We start from the raw sequence: 18,806 nt of genomic DNA, 5'->3' as shown, positions 1-18,806 counted from the left end.
TAATCCATATTTCATTCACAACTTAGTTGTTTGCTGCTGTCAGTTTTACTTTATTCTAAATCATCCAATTTCCCCCCAATCATTGTTCCCTTAACTTAGTTTCCAATTTAATAAGTCTAATTTGTGTTGATTAGCATCCCTCCAAAATTTGTTGTTAAAATGTTAACTCGCATAATTATGCAGCCAATTAGTAATATAGCAAGACAAATGCAGTCATTACGAGGTGAGAAGTTAAAATTAGTTATGTACTTAGATTACCAAATTCAAGAAAGTAGGAGGTTAAGTCTAAAATAGAATTTAAACCAAGAGTGATTGTAATTGTTGAACAAATGAGGCAAAACGAAATTTCAAACAAAAGCAAAGTGAGCAAATGTAACAAAGAGTGTTTTTGTGGGCTGGAAAACAGATTGGGAGACTAGGGCATTCGATTCACCATAACAATTCAATTCTAGGTTATAAGGAGTCAAGTGACAAGTCTAATTCGGATTCAAAGATTGATTCTAGCTAAAGTGTGATTAGGCCATGGTGTCTGGTCCTAACCTTGTGTTCCTAATTCCCTAACTTGATCATTTGTTGTCTAACCTAAATTAAGCATTAGGAACTCATTAAGCATAGAAGAACAATTTAAACAACCAAGCATGTATCTAATCCCTGTTGTCGAATGTCCATACATACTTTTCTTATTCATAGTTCAATTCGAATCAAAGCATGGTGTCTACTCTTGATTCAAACCAAGATAGCTAATATACAAGTTCTAATGGTGATCAATCATCCAAACAAGCATATTAACGATAAGCATAATGAATAAGAACATGAATCATGAATCAAACTTGAAACTCAAAACTTCAACTTATAAACCCAGAATATTCATGTTAGGTTACATCGAAGTCCTAGTTATGAATTTAGCTACTCATAATGGAAATGAAACTTAACAGAAATGAGAAAACATAATGAATGTAATAAGAGTGAAACACCCATTTCTGAAGTTACTTGTGGTGTCAAGGCTTCTCCAAGTGCTTCTCCACACCTAATGCTGCTCCAAGAGCTTTCTCACATCTAGAGTATGGCAACTAAAGAGGTGATTTGGGATGAGTTTGGGTGAGTGGTGATGGCAGAGAAAGAGGAAATTCGTAGGGAAATGGAAGGAAGGCTTGTTGGAGTGTTTTGGTGATTTGGGACTGAATGGAGTGTTTGGGGAAGGATGGGAGTGTTAGAGGATGGCTGAAGTGAATTTTAGGCTGAATGGAGTGACTCCCCTTCAATGAGTGTGCATCACTCTATTTATAGAGTGCAAATTCGTGCTCCCCCTTTGGCTGGTGAAGCACACCCATTCCTAGCTATTCCCATTTATGCAGCTGCCCATTAGGTTCCCATCTGCTGATTTGATGTGTAGCCCATGCCTCTAGGAATGTCAGCTGCCCATGCCTTGAGTTTCCATCTGCTGATTTGATGTGTAGCCCATGCCTCTAGGAATGTCAGCTGCCCATGCCTTACGAGTTTCCATCTTGTCTTGTCGACACATGACTCAACGACTAGCGATTGCATTCGAGCATGGTGTGCATTTTGATGGGCTCACAGTTAGGGTTGACTTAATCAATTGATCTATTTGAGTAGTCCATCTTGCAGTTCAGACTCTCATCTTTCCAGGCACATATTATATGGGCCAATCAAAGTTGGGAGAAAGACGTTAAGGCGAAATGAGTTGCCAACCCATCTGCTCATTTTTGCACCATTTGCATCTTTTCTTATCCAAAGGCACCATTGCTACCTAAGGCTCAATGAACTGAATGATAAACAGAAAAGGGATTAAAAGCACACGTTTGACTCAATAACATAACCAAATCATAAGTTAGAAGGGTACAAAATGATATGCAATTGTGAAGTGATCAAATACCCCCAGACCTAGATTTTGCTAGTCCCCGAGCAAAACAAAAGAAAACAAAGTTAAAAACAAAACAAGAAGTTTAACTAAACCACTTCTGCGGGTAACTCGTTTGCATTGAGCATATGCAACAAGCCTTTAAACCTCTAGGCATCCCTAGTAGGAGGAGTTGTGTCTCCTGAGGTTTATGAAACGATACCCACAAGCGCTTTACTGACTCTACAAAACAAAAGGTTAGAAAACTAACTTTGAAAACGACTAATGAAAATGAAAGAAAACTTTAATCATACCTCCAACACCAGAGAGTTGCCAAGATAGATGATCAATAAGTGTGTAAAGTGGAAGCTATAGCTCAAAGGCACACGGCTTCAAAGTAAACATACTCAAATCTTGAAGGAAGAACATGCTTCAACTCTAATTCTCACATATAGCACTCAATCACTCAGAACCTATGGTTTTATTCTCTCAAACAAGCATAAGTGAGTATATGAAATAGAGCAGGATATTTGGTTAGATCTCATGAAGGAATCAAATACTAAGAATAGAGATACACACATACATACCAGCACCCATGAATACATCCTCAAAGATCAGCTAGGTCTTTCACAAGGTTGTAATGAATGGCTAAGGTTAGGGAAATGGAAGAGTTGGAAAGAACATAATTAACTTAGAACATACCAAGGTTGCATTCTTCATTGATCTGCAAGGTATCATTGATTTAGAATGATATGGCTGCAACTTCACAGCATCATCTGGCATAGACCTTATATTTCACATTTAGATCAAATCGAAACACTTTCTCTGAAACACTTTCTCTTTATCTTTCTTATTTGCTGACTTGATCTACTTCTTCTTTAACTTCTTTGCACAGATTCACACCAATTTACATTTAGGCATGTGGCAGCAACATCCTTGCTTCAAACTTTATCTTGACACACCTTGGTATATTTCTAAGCTATAGGGTATGGCTATAATAGGTTAAATATCTCAGATTGAGATACAAGGTTAGGGAATTATGAGGGTGATAGAAGAAAAAGGCTTGAAGTGTTTGGCTGCAAGAGAGCTGATGGAACACACGAATGGGTAGGGTGAAAAGAAAGCACAGAGAATGGTTATACACACATAGCCTAGCATCACTTCAATGAGTTCATTCATGAATGAGAGCACCTTTGATATCTGCAAAGAGAATCATCCTTAGTATTCAATCAAAATGGAACAATGAGATCAATTAGAGTGAATTGAAGAAAATAAGTAGAGATGAGGAATAGAAACACTTTAAACCCTCTCAAGAATGCAATTAGGCTCGAAATAGCTCACTAGGGTAGTCTCCACTATTCTCCTTCAATAATCAGCATGGTACCTTAGCACGAATTTTAGAGCAAAGCTTTGTGAAGTGTAAAATTTCTGATATAGAAAATCTCAATGGCAGCTCCATAGCATTGATTGTATGAAATTCAAAAAAATAAATAAATAAATAAATAAAAATAAAAATAGTGACAAGCGGACGAAAATTGTAAACACAAATGAACAAAAATTGAAAACCTCCCCCCCAGACCTGAATTGAACATTGTCCTCAATGTTAAAGCATAACAAAGATGAGTGAGAACATGTAAATAATAAGGGGAAAGTTTAAGACCAAGGATTAGAGAAACTCCCTCTTGATGCGATTAGGTCGACAGCTACAAGCACCTTATTCTTCAACACATGGGTTGCCTCCCAAGCGCCTTAGTTAATGTCTTGGCAAGACATTATGCGATTAGCTAACTTGATTGTACGAATGGAAGATGATCCACCACATGACCAGTTTGAATTCCAACGGACCTCCCTCATAGAATGGCTTTAAAGCGTTGTCCATTTACTTTGAAAGTCGAGCCATCTTTAGGGTTTTGAATCTCCACAGCTCCATAGGAGAAACATTGACCACGGTGAATGGGCCAAGCCACCTAGACTTCAATTTTTCTGGAAAGAGGCATAAGCGTGGAGTTAAACAAAAGAACGACATACCTTTGGTGAACTCTTTCCGTTGAATGTTCTGTCATGGTAACTCTTGGTTGCGTTCTTTGTAAAGCCTTGCATTCTCATAGGACTCATGTCTAATTTCTTCCAATTCATTGAGCTGAAACTTTCTAACATGGCGGCCTTGTCCAGATCAAAATTCAACTTCTTGATGGCCCAAAAGCATTGTGTTCAAGCTCCATTGGCAAGTGACAGGCCTTCCCAAACACAAGGCGATAAGGGCTCATTAGTAGAGTCTTATATGCAGTCCTATAAGCCCATAATGCATCATTGAGCTTGGCAGCCCAATCTTTCCTTGTACTATTCAACACCTTCTCTAGGATCTGCACTTAATTTCTCTGTTGCTTATTTCTACTTGACCAGAAGTTTGAGGATGATATGGTGTAGAGACTTCGGTGGGTGATGTTGTACTTCTTCATGAGTGCTTCAAATGGCTTGTTGCAGAAGTGGCTGCCTCCATCACTAATGACAGCCCTTGGAGTACCAAACCTTGTGAAAATATTGTTCCTCAGAACTTCAGCACCATATGATCATTGGTTTTGGTAGCTATGGCTTCCACCCATTTAGACACATAATCAACAACAACAAGTATGTAGGTATATCCAAAGGAAGATGGGAATGGTCCCATGAAATCAATACCCATACATCGAAGAGTTCCACAAAGAGTATGTTCTTCAATGGCATTTCGTTCCTGCGGCTTATGTTTCCCATCCTTTGACACCTATCACACTTAAAACAAAAATTAAATGCATCTTTAAATAGAGTAGGCCAAAAGCTGATTGCAAAATTTTAAGTGCTGTTTTCTTAGCTCCAAAGTGGCCTCCACAAGCCAATTCGTGGCTATGCCTAAGGATGCTTTCTTGTTCTTCTTCTGGAACACATCTTCTAATGAGTTGATCAGGCAATGCTTGAATAAGAAAGGTTCATCCCGGACATAATGTTTCACCATGGAAAGAACTTCTTTTTGTCTGATAAGTTAGATCATTTCTAAGAACACCACAAGCAAGATAATTAACAAAATCAGCATACCATGGCTCTTTGACTTGGGCAACAAATAGCTGTTCATCTGGGAAAGTCTCATTCAAGGGTAGTCAGCTTCTCCTTGCTCTTCAACCACAATTCTGCTCAAATGGTCAGCCACCACATTTTCACATCCCTTCTTGTCTCGAATCTCCAAATCGAACTCTTGCAGCAAGAGAATCCATCGATCAAGCGTGGTTTGGCGTCCTTCTTAGTGAGCAAGTATCTAAAGCAGCATGGTCGGAATAAACAATTACTTTAGAACCAACAAGGTAGAAGAAATTTTCTAAAGCAAAAACCACGACAAGCAACTCCTTCTGTTGTGGAGTAATTGAGTTGGGCATCACTCAAGGTCCGGCTCGCATAATGAATCACATGGGAAGCTTGTTCTTCTTTTGACCTAGAACTGCACCAATAGCAAAGTCGGAGGCATCACATTATTTCAAATGGTAAAGACCAATGCTGGAGCTATGATAATAGGGGCTGAAGTTAGCTCTTTCTTCAAGGTCGTAAGCTTCCATGCAAGTTTCGTCAAACTCAAAAACAGCATCCTTAGCAAGGAGATTACACAATGGTCTTGAAATGCTCGAAAAATTTTTTGATGAACCTTCTATAGAATCCGGCATGGCCCGAAAGCTTCTAACTCTTTTAACAGAGGAAGGGGTGGTAGATTTGAGATGATATTTATCTTGGCTTTGTCCACTTCAATTCCTTACTTGAAAGCGTGGCCTAGCACAATTCCTTGTCTTACCATGAAGTGACACTTCTCCCAATTCAAAATCAGATTTGTTTCTGACATCTTTTAAGCACTAGAGACAAGTGGTGAAGACAATCATCAAAAGATGAACAAAAAACTGAAAAATCATCCATAAATACCTCCATGAATCGTTCCACCATATCAGAAAAGATTGTCATCATGCATCTTTGGAAAGTTGCTGGAGCATTGCACAAACCAAATGGCATCCTTCTATAAGCAAATGTACCAAATGGGCATGTGAACGTGGTTTTCTCCTGGTCTTCGCAATGGGAATTTGATTATACCACGAAAATCCATCAAGAAAGCGAGTAGTAAGCATGGCGGATAAGCGGTCAAGCATTTGATCAATGAAAGCAAGGGAAAATGATCTTTTCTTGTGGATGTGTTCAACTTCATGTCGATGCAAACTCTCAACGGTGATAGTTAGTGTTGGAACTAGCTCATTCTTCTCATTCTTTACAAGCGGTGATTCGGACTTCTTTGGAACAACACACAGGACTCACCCACTTAGAATCTGAAATTGGGTAGATGATTCCCACATCAAGTAGCTTTAAAACTTCAGCCCTAACCACCTCTTTCATGTTGGGATTTAGCCTTCTTTGTGCATCACGAGATGGTTTGCTGTCTTCTTCCATTAAAATTCGGTGCATGCACATGCTTGGACTAATTCCTTTGATGTCTGCTATGGTCCATCCAAGGGCTGTTTTATGCTCTTTCAGAACTTCAATTAAAGCTGTCCTCTTCATGTGAGGTGAGACCTGCAGCAATTATAACAGGGAGAGTTTCATTAGCACCCAAATAAGTATGTTTAAGATGATTGGGTAGAGGTTTAAGTTCTAGCTTTGGTGGGGTAATAATGGATGGCTCCAATTTTGTGGAGGATGGTCCAAGAGGCTCGAGCGGTGGCCTAAAGGATGGTGGGTATGGCTGAAACACTTCTAAGGCAGCCATCACCTCTTGGAACTCTCGATTCATAGAGATCTTCCTCTTCTTGTGTTAGGACCGCTTCTAGAGCATCATTAGACTTTTTCTGCATAATTTTAGAAGAAACCTCATGATCCACAACATCAATTGAAAAACAAGTATCAAGAGTGATAGAAGGTTGAGAGAGAGCATCAAACACTTTAAATTCAACAGTTTCACCCAAAACAGTCATGGAGAGGGTGCCATCTTTCACTTTGATGATTGTGTCTGCAGTGGCCATGAATGGTCGCCGAGGAGAATGGGATCAACGCGGTTTCCATATGGGTTATCCTCCATATCCATCACTACAAAATCAGCCGGAAGAATGAGTGTATTAACTTGAACTAAAATATCTTCTACAATACCTTTAGGATATTTGATAGAATGATCAACTAGTTCAAGGCAATTGAGTTTTCTTTATCCCTTCTAAGCCAAGCTCTGATAAACTGAATATGACATTACATTGATGCTTGCTCCCAAGTCCAACATGGCTCTTCCAACCGTCTTATCTCCGATGTTAATGGGAATGTCAAAGCTGCGGATCTTCTAGTTTTGGTGGAAGCTTCCTTTGCAACACAGCACTCACATTCTTGTTGAGCTTTACTTCTTCACTTGGGGCAAAATTAAGCTTGTGAGTCATCAAGTGCTTGATGAACTTTCCATATGCAGGAATCTGTTTAACAACATCAAGCAAGGGCAAATTGATATTAACTTTACTCAAAATATCATAAATCTCTTTAAAAGCCTTATCTTGATTTGCCTTCTTCAAGCGGCCTGGAAATGGAATCGGTGGAATATATGGAGGAGGTGGGATGTATCTATCTTGATGAAGATCTTGATGCACAAATTTGTCATCTCTTTTATGCAATTGAAATGGATTGGGTTCTGAGAATCAGATTTGGCCTTAGGAGCAGATTGGGATGTTTTGGGTTGTTCTCCATCCATAGCTGTGGTTTCCTCTTCATCTTCATCCTCTACAACCACAACATCATTTGATAGATCAGAACCAACTTTGTTATCAACAATCTTACCTGATCTGAGCACATGAACGGCCTTGGCTTCTTGGTTTTTTGGATTGATCACGGTTTGGCTTGGCCATTTCCCAGGTTCTCTTTGAGCTATTTCGGTAGCTATCTGGCCTAATTGGACTTCCAACTTGGAGATGGCAGCTTGTGTAGTTTGCTGGAAATTGGATTGGTTGATTGCCATTTGCTTCACTATATCCTCCAACGATGATGATTGTTGTGGCCTTTGGAGTGAAGGGGGATTCGCTTGATTCTGTGTATTCCTCCATGAAAAGTTTGGATGATTCCTCCAACCTGGATTATAACTTTGAGAATATGGATCATTTATTGGACCTCGGTTGTAGGAATTCACCAACTTAGCTTGCTCTTGCACAAATTCTGGATATGCAGCCCCAAGGGGACAAGAAATGGTAGGATGATCATGAGTTTCACAGATGCTACACACTTCCTTTGAAGGGATTCTTGAGTTCAATGCAAGGAGGGCATCTAGCTTTTGTTCCAATTTGGAAATCTGCACACTGGAAGAATCATTAGGACCACCCGACGTTTACCTCTTGTATCGGTGTGTTGGGTCTCCATTGCTATCTCCTCAAAGAGTTCATATGTTTCTTCGGGAGTCTTAGTCTTATAAGAACCACCTGCAAAATTAGTGACAATATTATGGCTAGAGGGTTAGTCCTTTATAAAACATACGCATCTGAAGCTTCAATGGAATCCCATGTAGGGACATTGATTGAGCAGCCATTGAATCTCTCCATGCTTCACAATGACTCTTCATCTTGTTGTGCAAATAGTAAGATCTTGTCCCTAAGCATGTCGGTTTTGCGTGGAGAAGTATTTCTCAAGAACTTCTTTTGAATGGCTCCCCAAGTCGTAGTGAACAGGCTTCAAAGAATTCAACCAATATTTTGCCTTATCTTTCAAAGTGTAAGGAAACACTCTCATTCGAAGTTGATCTTCCGTCACACCTGTCAAGGGAAAAGAGCTCACAGCATTAAAAATATCCTTTATATGGGTTAATGGATCTTCATTAGGTAAACCATAAAAGGAAGGCAACATATTAAGATGAGAAGATTTAAGCTCATAGTTTCGAGCTGCGGTGGGCAGCAAGATGCTTGAAGGGGATGCTGGAATTGTTGGGATATCAAGGTCTCCCATGAACTCATTGGCAGCCATCTCTTCTTCTTCTTCTTGGTCTGAACTTGATTCCGAATTTGAAGGTGAAGAACCTGGGAGGTCAGTGTGGATAGCAAGACCTTCAAATGTGGCAATGGCTTGCTCTTTCGCATTGCCAACTCTCTTTCTAGACGATTCTGAATTTCAGAGATCACCCGGTTTGGTTGCAAAGATGGTCTTGTGTTCAAAGATCTCGAACGTTGGAATGAAGACCTCACTTGTTCAAGTAAGGGATTTCTAGACATAAACTACCTGAAACAGAAAATAACTTGAGTTAATTAGTACTACTAAAAGAATAGGGTAACCTTGGGCACATAACCAGGGAAGAACTTTCATTCAATCCCCGGCAACGGCGCCAAAATTTGTTGTTAAAATGTTAACTCGCAATTGTACGGGCCAATTAGTAATATAGCAAGATAAGTCAGTCGTACCCACGAGGACTGAGAAGTTAAAATTAGTTATGTACTTAGATTACCAAATTCAAGAAAGTAGGAGGTTAAGTCTAAAATAGAATTTAAACCAAGAGTGATTGTAATTGTTGAACAAATGAGGCAAAACGAAATTTCAAACAAAAGCAAAGTGAGCAAATGTAACAAAGAGTGTTTTTGTGGGCTGGAAAACAGATTGGGAGACTAGGGCATTCGATTCACCATAACAATTCAATTCTAGGTTATAAGGAGTCAAGTGACAAGTCTAATTCGGATTCAAAGATTGATTCTAGCTAAAGTGTGATTAGGCCATGGTGTCTGGTCCTAACCTTGTGTTCCTAATTCCCTAACTTGATCATTTGTTGTCTAACCTAAATTAAGCATTAGGAACTCATTAAGCATAGAAGAACAATTTAAACAACCAAGCATGTATCTAATCCCTGTTGTCGAATGTCCATACATACTTTTCTTATTCATAGTTCAATTCGAATCAAAGCATGGTGTCTACTCTTGATTCAAACCAAGATAGCTAATATACAAGTTCTAATGGTGATCAATCATCCAAACAAGCATATTAACTGATAAGCATAATGAATAAGAACATGAATCATGAATCAAACTTGAAACTCAAAACTTCAACTTATAAACCCAGAATATTCATGTTAGGTTACATCGAAGTCCTAGTTATGAATTTAGCTACTCATAATGGAAATGAAACTTAAACAGAAATGAGAAAACATAATGAATGTAATAAGAGTGGAAAAACCCATTTCTGAAGTTACTTGTGGTGTCCAAGGCTTCTCCAAGTGCTTCTCACACCTAATGCTGCTCCAAGACCTTTCTCACATCTAGAGTAGGGCAACTAAAGAGGTGATTTGGGATGAGTTTGGGTGAATAAGTGACTTCAATGATGGTGTGCATCACTCTATTTATAGAGTGCAAATTCGTGCTCCCCTTTGGCTGAGCACACCATTCCTAGCTATTCCCATTTGTGAGCTGCCCATTAGGTTCCCAGCTGCTGATTTGATGTGTAGCCATGCCTCTAGGAATGTCAGCTGCCCATGCCTTCTGAGTTTCCATCTGCTGATTTGATGTGTGCCCATGCCTCTAGGAATGTCAGCTGCCCATGCCTTCTGAGTTTCCATCTTTGTCTTGTCATTTGACACATGACTCAACAACTAGCGATTGCATTCCTGAGCATGGTGTGCATTTTGATGGGCTCACTGGATTGGGGTTCACTTAATCAATTGATCTATTTGAGTAGTCCATCTTGCAGTTCAGACTCTCATCTTTCCAGGCACATGTACTATATGGGCCAATCAAAGTTGGGAGAAGACGTTAAGGCGAAATGAGTTGCCAACCCAGTCTGCTCGTTTTGCACCATTTTGCATCTTTTCTTATCAAACTCACCATTGCTACCTAAGGCTCAATGAACTGAATGATAAACAGAAAGGGATTAAAAGCACACGTTTGACTCAATAACATAACCAAATCATAAGTTAGAAGGGTACAAAATGATATGCAATTGTGAACTTGATCACACCAACCACTCCATTTAGAGCGAACCGAACAACCAGGGTATGCGATTTAGCAGACCAATCGATATGGGATTGAGTCCAAAACTTGGGGAACAACATAATATGTGGGAGGAGTCATTTCGTGGGTTTTGAGAGAAATTGAATCTCAAGAACTAGGCAATACACCATCCGCTCCTTTTCAGAGCGAACTGTGAGACAGAACTCCGATTTCATGGACCAACGATATGGGATTGAGTCCAAAACTTGGGGAACATCATAATATGGTGGGAGGAGTCATTTGGTGGGTTTTGAGTGAAATCGAATCTCAAGAACTAGGCAATACACCAACCATTCCATTTCAAGACAAACTTCACGTACAGAACTTGAATTGTCGATTTCATGGACCAAGCAATATGGGATTGAGTCAAACTTGGGAACATCATAATATGGTGGGAGGAGTCATTTGGTGGGTTTGAGGTAATCGAATCTCATGAACTAGGCAATACACCAACCACTCCATTTCAGAGCGAACCGTCACAGACCTGCATTGTCGATTTCATGGACCAATCGATATGGGATTGAGTCCAAACTTGGGGAACATCATAACATGGTGGGAGGAGTCATCTGGTGGGTTTTGAGTGAAATCGAATCTCAGAACTGGGCAATACACCAACCACACCATTTCAGATCGAGACTTTATGCAGACCTGCATTGTCCGATTTCATGGACCAATCGATATGGGATTGAGTCCAAAACTTGGGGAACATCATAATATGGTGGGAGGAGTCATTTGGTGGGTTTTGAGTGAAATCAAGTATCAAGAACTAACAATACACCATACTCCATTTCAAGACAAACTTGATGCGAACCTTTGTCGATTTCATGGAACAATCGATATGGGATTGAGTCCAAAACTTGGGAACATCATAATATGGTGGGAGGAGTCATTTGGTGGGTTTTAGTGAAATCGAATCTCAAGAACTAGGCAATACAACAACCACTCCATTTCAAGACAAACTTAAATAGAACTGAATTGTCAGATTTCATGGACCAATCGATATGGGATTGAGTCCAAAACTTGGGGAACATCATAATATGGTGGGAGGAGTCATTTGGTGGGTTTTGAGTGAAATGAATCTCAAGAACAAGGCATTACACCAAACTCCATTTGAGCGAACCGTAGAACAGAATTGTACGATTTCACGGACCAGTCGATATGGGATTGAGTCCAAAACTTGGGGGACAACATAATATGTGGGAGGAGTCATTTCATGGGTTATGAGAGAAATTGAATCTCAAGAACTAGGCAATACACCATCGCTCCTTTTCAGAACAAACTTCGTACGAAAGCTGAACTGTCCGATTTCATGGACCAACCGATATGGGATTGAGTCCAAAACTTGGGGAACATGATAATATGGTGGGAGGAGTCATTTGGTGGGTTTTGAGTGAAATGAATCTCAAGAACTAGGCAATACACCAACCATTCCATTTCAAGACAAACTTGTCTGAGACCTGAACTTTTGTCGAGTTCATGGACCAATCGATATGGGATTGAGTCCAAAACTTGGGGAACATCATAATATGGTGGGAGGAGTCATTTGGTGGGTTTTGAGTGAAATCGAATCTCATGAACTAGGCAATACACCAACCACTCCATTTCAGAACGAACCGTACGAACCTGCATTGTCCGATTTCATGGACCAATCGATATGGGATTGAGTCCAAAACTTGGGGAACATCATAATATGGTGGGAGGAGTCATTTGGTGGGTTTTGAGTGAAATCGAATCTCAAGAACTAGCGCAATTCACCAACTGCATTTGAATCGAACTTGTCGAACTGCATTGTCGATTTCATGGACCAATCGATATGGGATTGAGTCCCACCACTTGGGAACATCATAATATGGTGGGAGGAGTTATTTGGTGGGTTTTAGGGTGAAATCAATATCAAGAACTAGGCAATACACCAACCACTCCATTTCAAGACAAACTTCGTACGAACCTGAATTGTCCGATTTCATGGACCAATCGATATGGGATTGAGTCCAAAACTTGGGGAACATCATAATATGGTGGGAGGAGTCATTTGGTGGGTTTTGAGTGAAATCGAATCTCAAGAACTAGGCAATACACCAACCACTCCATTTCAGAACGAACTTCTTACGAACCTGCATTGTCCGATTTCATGGACCAATCGATATGGGATTGAGTCCAAAACTTGAGGAACATCATAATATGGTGGAGGGAGTCATTTGGTGGGTTTTGAGTGAAATCGAATCTCAAGAACCCAGAGCAATTCACCTCCATTTGCATTGGATCGAACCATGTCAGAGCAACCGCATTGTCCGATTTCATGGACCAATCGATATGGGATTGAGTCCACCACTTGGGGAACATCATAATATGGTGGGAGGAGTTATTTGGGGGGTTTTGGGTGAAATCAAGTATCAAGAACTAGGCAATACACCAACCACTCCATTTCAAGATAAACTTCGTCCGAACACTGAGTTGTCCGATTTCATGGACCAATCGATATGGGATTGAGTCCAAAACTTGGGGAACATCATAATATGGTGGGAGGACTAATCTGGTGGGTTTCAGTGCGTCGAATCTCAAGAACTAGGCAATACACAACCATTCCATTTCAAGACAAACTTAAATACAGACCTGAATTGTCCGATTTCATGGACCAATCAATATGGATTGAGTCCAAACTTGGGGAACATCATAATATGGTGGGAGGAGTCATTTGGTGGGTTTCGAGTGAAATCAGATCTCATGAACATCACAACCCACTCCATTCAGAGCAGAACTTAGGAACCAGAGAATTATGCGATTTCACGGACCAATCGATATGGGATTGGGACCAAAACTTGAGGGACAACATAATATGTGGGAGGAGTCATTTCGTAGGTTATGAGAGAAATTGAATCTCAGAACTGGGCAATACACCATCCACCCTTTTGAGCGAACCATGCGGCCCAGGCTGTCCGGAGATTTCATCGACGAGCTGATGTGGGATTGAGTCCAAACCTTGGGAACATGATAATATGGTGGGAGGAGTCATTTGGTGGGTTTTGAGTGTAATCCAATGGCTAAAACTATACAATACACCATCTCTCCATTTCAGAACAAACTTGTTGTCTGAACCTGAATTGTCAGATTTCATGGACCAATCGATCGATGAGTTGAGTCCAAAACTTGGGGATCATCATAATATGGTGGGAGGAGTCATTTGGTGGGTTTTGGTGAAATCGAATCTCAAGAACAAGGCATTGGACACCACTCCATTTCAAGACAAACCGTCGAACTTTGAATTGTCGATTTCATGGAACAATCGATGGGATTGAGTCCAAAACTTGGGGAACATCATAATATGGTGGGAGGAGTCATTTGGTGGGTTTTGAGTGAAATCAATTGTCTCAAGAACTAGAGCAATACAACAACCATTAACTCCATTTCAAGACAAACTTCGTCTGAACCAGATTGTCAGATTTCATGGACCAATGAATATGGGATTGAGTCAAAACTTGGGAACATTATAATTGTACATGTGGGAGGAGTCATTTGGTGGGTTTTGAGGTGAAATGAATCTCAATGAACTAGGCAATCACACCAACCACTCCATTTGGAAAGCGAACGTCTGGAACACTGCATTGTCCGATTTCATGGACCAATCGATATGGGATTGAGTCCAAACTTGAGTCCAGGACAACATAATATGGTGGGAGGAGTCATTTGGTAGGTTATGAGAGAAATTGAATCTCAAGAGCCAGGCAATACACCATCGATGCCCCTTTTCAGACGAACTTACGCCGAACTGAGGCAGGCGAGGTTTCATGGACCGAACCGATATGGGATTGAGTCCAAAACTTGGGAACATCATAATATGGTGGGAGGAGTCATTTGGTGGGTTTTGAGTGTAATCCAAGAATGGCTAAAACTATGCAATACACCATCCTCTTGTCCATTTTAGAACAAACTTGTACGAACCTGAATTGTCGATTTCATGGACCAATCAATGCAAATCTGAGGTTAAGTCCAAAACTTGGGGATCATCATAATATGGTGGGAGGAGTCATTTGGTGGGTTTTGGAGTGAAATCGAATCTCAAGAACAAGGCATTACCAACCACTCCATTTAAGAACCAACCGTAAACCAGAATTATCGATTTCGGACCAATCGATGTGGGATTGAGTCCAAAACTTGGGGACAACATAATATGTGGGAGGAGTCATTTAAGGTGGGTTTTGAGAGAAATTGAATCTCAAGAACTAGGCAATACACCATCCTCCATTTTGAGCGAACCATGGCGGTGCAGCAGGAAATCGATTTCATGGACCAATCGATATGGGATTGGGTCCAAAACTTGGAACATCATAATATGGTGGGAGGAGTCATTTGGTGGGTTTTGAGTGAAATCTAATGGCTAAACTATACAATACACCACCTCTCCATTTCAGAAGAGGAACCGTCTGAACCTGAATTGTCGATTTCATGGACCAATCGATCACAGTTGAGTCAAAACTTGGGAACATCATAATATGGTGGGAGGAGTCATTTGGTGGGTTTTGAGTGAAATCGAATATCAAGAACTAGGCAATACACCAACCACTCCATTTCAAGACAAACAAATCTGAACCTGAATTGTCGATTTCATGGACCAATCGATGGGTTGAGTCCAAAACAGGGAACATCATAATATGGTGGGAGGAGTCATCTGGTGGGTTTTGGGTGAAATCAGATCTCAAGAACTAGGCAACACAACCATTCCATTTCAAGACAAACTTAAATGCGAACCTAGTTATCAGATTCATGGACCAATGAATATGGGATTGAGTCAAAACTTGGGAACATCATAATATGGTGGGAGGAGTCATTTGGTGGGTTTTGGGTGAAATCGAATCTCAAGAACTAGGCAATACACCAACCACTCCATTTCAAGCGAACCGTCACGAACTGCATTGTCCGATTCATGGACCAATCGATATGGATTGAGTCCACAACTTGGGAACATCATAATATGGTGGGAGGAATCATTTGGTGGAGTTTGAAATCGAATCTCAAGAACTAGACAATACACCAACCACTCCATTTCAGAGCGAACTTGTCGAACCTTCATTGTCGATTTCATGGTCAATCGATATGGGATTGAGTCAAAACTTGGGAACAACATAATATGGGAGGAGTCATTTGGAGGTTTTGAGAGAAATCGAATATCAAGACTAGGCAATGCACCAACCTCCATTTCAAGACAAACTTAAATCTGAACTGAATTGTCGATTTCATGGACCAATCGATATGGATTGAGTCCAAAACTAGGGAACATCGTAATATGGTGGGAGGAGTCATTTGGTATGTTTTAGGTGAAATGAATCTCAAGAACAAGGCATTACACCAACCTCCATTTGAGCGAACCGTACAGACGGTGTCACGATTTCACGGACCAATCGATATGGGATTGAGTCCAAAACTTGGGGAACATCATAATATGGTGGGAGTAGTCATTTGGTGGGTTTTGAGTGAAATAGAATATCAAGAACTAGGAAATACACCAACCACTCCATTTCAAGACAAACTTCTTACAGACTGAATTGTCTGATTTCATGGACCAATCGATATGGGATTGAGTCCAAAACTTGGGGAACATCATAATGTGGTGGGAGGAGTCATTTAGTGGGTTTTGAGTGAAATCGAATATCAAGAACTAGGCATTACACCAAGCAGTCCATTTCAAGACAAACTTCGTACGAACCTGAATTGTCCGATTTCATGGACCAATCGATATGGGATTGAGTCCAAAACTTGGGGAACATCATAATATGGTGGGAGGAGTCATTTGGTGGGTTTTGAGTGAAATCGAATATCAAGAACTAGGCAATACACCAACCCCTCCACTTCAAAACAAACTTCGTCAGAACCTGAATTGTCCGATTCATGGACCAATCGATATGGGATTGAGTCCAAAACTTGAGGAACAACATAATATGGTGGGAGGAGTCATTTGGTGGGTTTTGAGTGAAATCGAATCTCGAAAGACATTACACCAACCACTCCATTTCAGGCGAACCGTGCGAACGGTATCATTTCGGACCAATCGATGTCAGTTGAGTCAAAACTTGGGAACATTATAATATGGTGGGAGGAGTCATTTGGTGGGTTTGAGTGAAATTGAATATCAAGAACTGGGAAATACACCAACCCTCCATTTCAGACAAACTTCTTCTGAACCTGTTGTGATTTCATGGACTAATCGATATGGGATTGAGTCCAAAACTTGGGGAACATCATAATATGGTGGGAGGAGTCATTTGGTGGGTTTTGAGTGAAATCGAATATCAAGAACTAGGCAATACACCAACCAGTCCATTTCAAGACAAACTTCGTACGAACCTGAATTGTCCGATTTCATGGACCAATCGATATGGGATTGAGTCCAAAACTTGGGGAACATCATAATATGGTGGGAGGAGTCATTTGGTGGGTTTTGAGTGAAATGAATCTCAGAACCCACCAACAGCTCCATTTCAGACAAACCCGTACGAACCTGAATTGTCCGATTTCATGGACCAATCGATATGGGATTGAGTCCAAAACTTGGGGAACATCATAATATGGTGGGAGGAGTCATTTGGTGGGTTTTGAGGAAATCAGATCTCAGAACTAGACAATACACCAACCACTCCATTTCAGAGCGAACTTAAATGAACCTTCATTGTCGATTTCATGGTCCAATCGATATGGGATTGAGTCCAAAACTTGGGGAACAACATAATATGGAGGGAGGAGTCATTTGGAGGGTTTTGAGAGAAATCGAATATCAAGAACTAGGCAATGCACCAACCACTCCACTTCAAAACAAACTTCGTACGAACCTGAATTGTCCGATTCCATGGACCAATCGATATGGGATTGAGTCCAAAACCGGGGGAACAACATAATATGGTGGGAGGAGTCATTTGGTGGGTTTTAAGTGAAATCGAATCTCAAGAACAGGGCATTACACCAACCACTCCATTTCAGAACGAACTCCGTACGAACGAATTGTCGATTTCGGACCAATCGATATCGGATTGAGTCAAAACTTGGGGAACATTATAATATGGTGGGAGGAGTCATTTGGTGGGTTTTGAGTGAAATTGAATATCAAGAACTAGGAAATACACCAACCACTCCATTTCAAGACAAACTTCGTACGAACCTGAATTGTCCGATTTCATGGACCAATCGATATGGGATTGAGTCCAAAACTTGGGGAACATCATAATATGGTGGGAGGAGTCATTTGGTGGGTTTTGAGTGAAATCGAATATCAAGAACTAGGTAGTACACCAACCAGTCCATTTCAAGACAAACTTCGTACGAACCTGAATTGTCCGATTTCATGGACCGATCGATATGGGATTGAGTCCAAAACTTGCGGAACATCATAATATGGTGGGAGGAGTCATTTGTGGGTTTTGAGTGAAATTGAATCTCAAGAACCCACACCAACCGCTCCATTTCAAGACAAACTTCGTACGGACCTGAATTGTCAGATTTCATGGACCAATCGATATGGGATTGAGTCCAAAACTTGGGGAACATCATAATATGGTGGGAGGAATCATTTGGTGGGTTTTGAGGAAATCGAATCAGAACTAGACAATACACCAACCACTCCATTTCAAGACAGACTTAAATCGAACCTTCATTGTCCGATTTCATGGTCCAATCGATGTAGGATTGAGTCAAAACTTGGGAACAACATAATGGAGGAGGAGTCATTTGGAGGTTTTGAGAGAAATCGAATATCAAGAACTAGGCAATGCACCAACCACTCCATTTCAAGACAAACAAATGCAGACCTGGTTGTCCGATTTCATGGACCAATCGATATAGGATTGAGTCAAAACTAGAACATCGTAATATGGTGGGAGGAGTCATTTGGTATGTTTGGAGTGAAATCGAATCTCAAGAACAAGGCATTACCAACCACTCCATTTGGAGCAGACAAATGCAGAACAAATTATGCGATT

The 18,806-nt window shown here is 40.6% G+C and overlaps 1 non-coding gene and 1 pseudogene across 1 annotated transcript; one reads left to right on the top strand and one right to left on the bottom strand.

The window, feature by feature from the left end:
• Positions 1-4,406: 4,406 nt before the first annotated feature.
• LOC148920579 (uncharacterized) lies at positions 4,407-8,179 on the bottom strand (annotated as a pseudogene).
• A 197-nt stretch (positions 8,180-8,376) lies between these two features.
• Positions 8,377-8,478, top strand: LOC148920578 (small nucleolar RNA R71). The gene has a single exon (XR_016123440.1). It is a non-coding gene; the product is annotated as a small nucleolar RNA R71 (small nucleolar RNA).
• Positions 8,479-18,806: the final 10,328 nt, after the last annotated feature.

Source organism: Prunus mume, linkage group LG1 (genome assembly GCF_029339155.1).
Source record: "Prunus mume cultivar Tortuosa linkage group LG1, ASM2933915v1, whole genome shotgun sequence".
Taxonomy (NCBI): Eukaryota; Viridiplantae; Streptophyta; class Magnoliopsida; order Rosales; family Rosaceae; genus Prunus; species Prunus mume.
The sequence above is the reverse complement of the archived record's forward strand: the minus strand, read 5'-3'. Positions and strand labels throughout refer to the sequence as shown.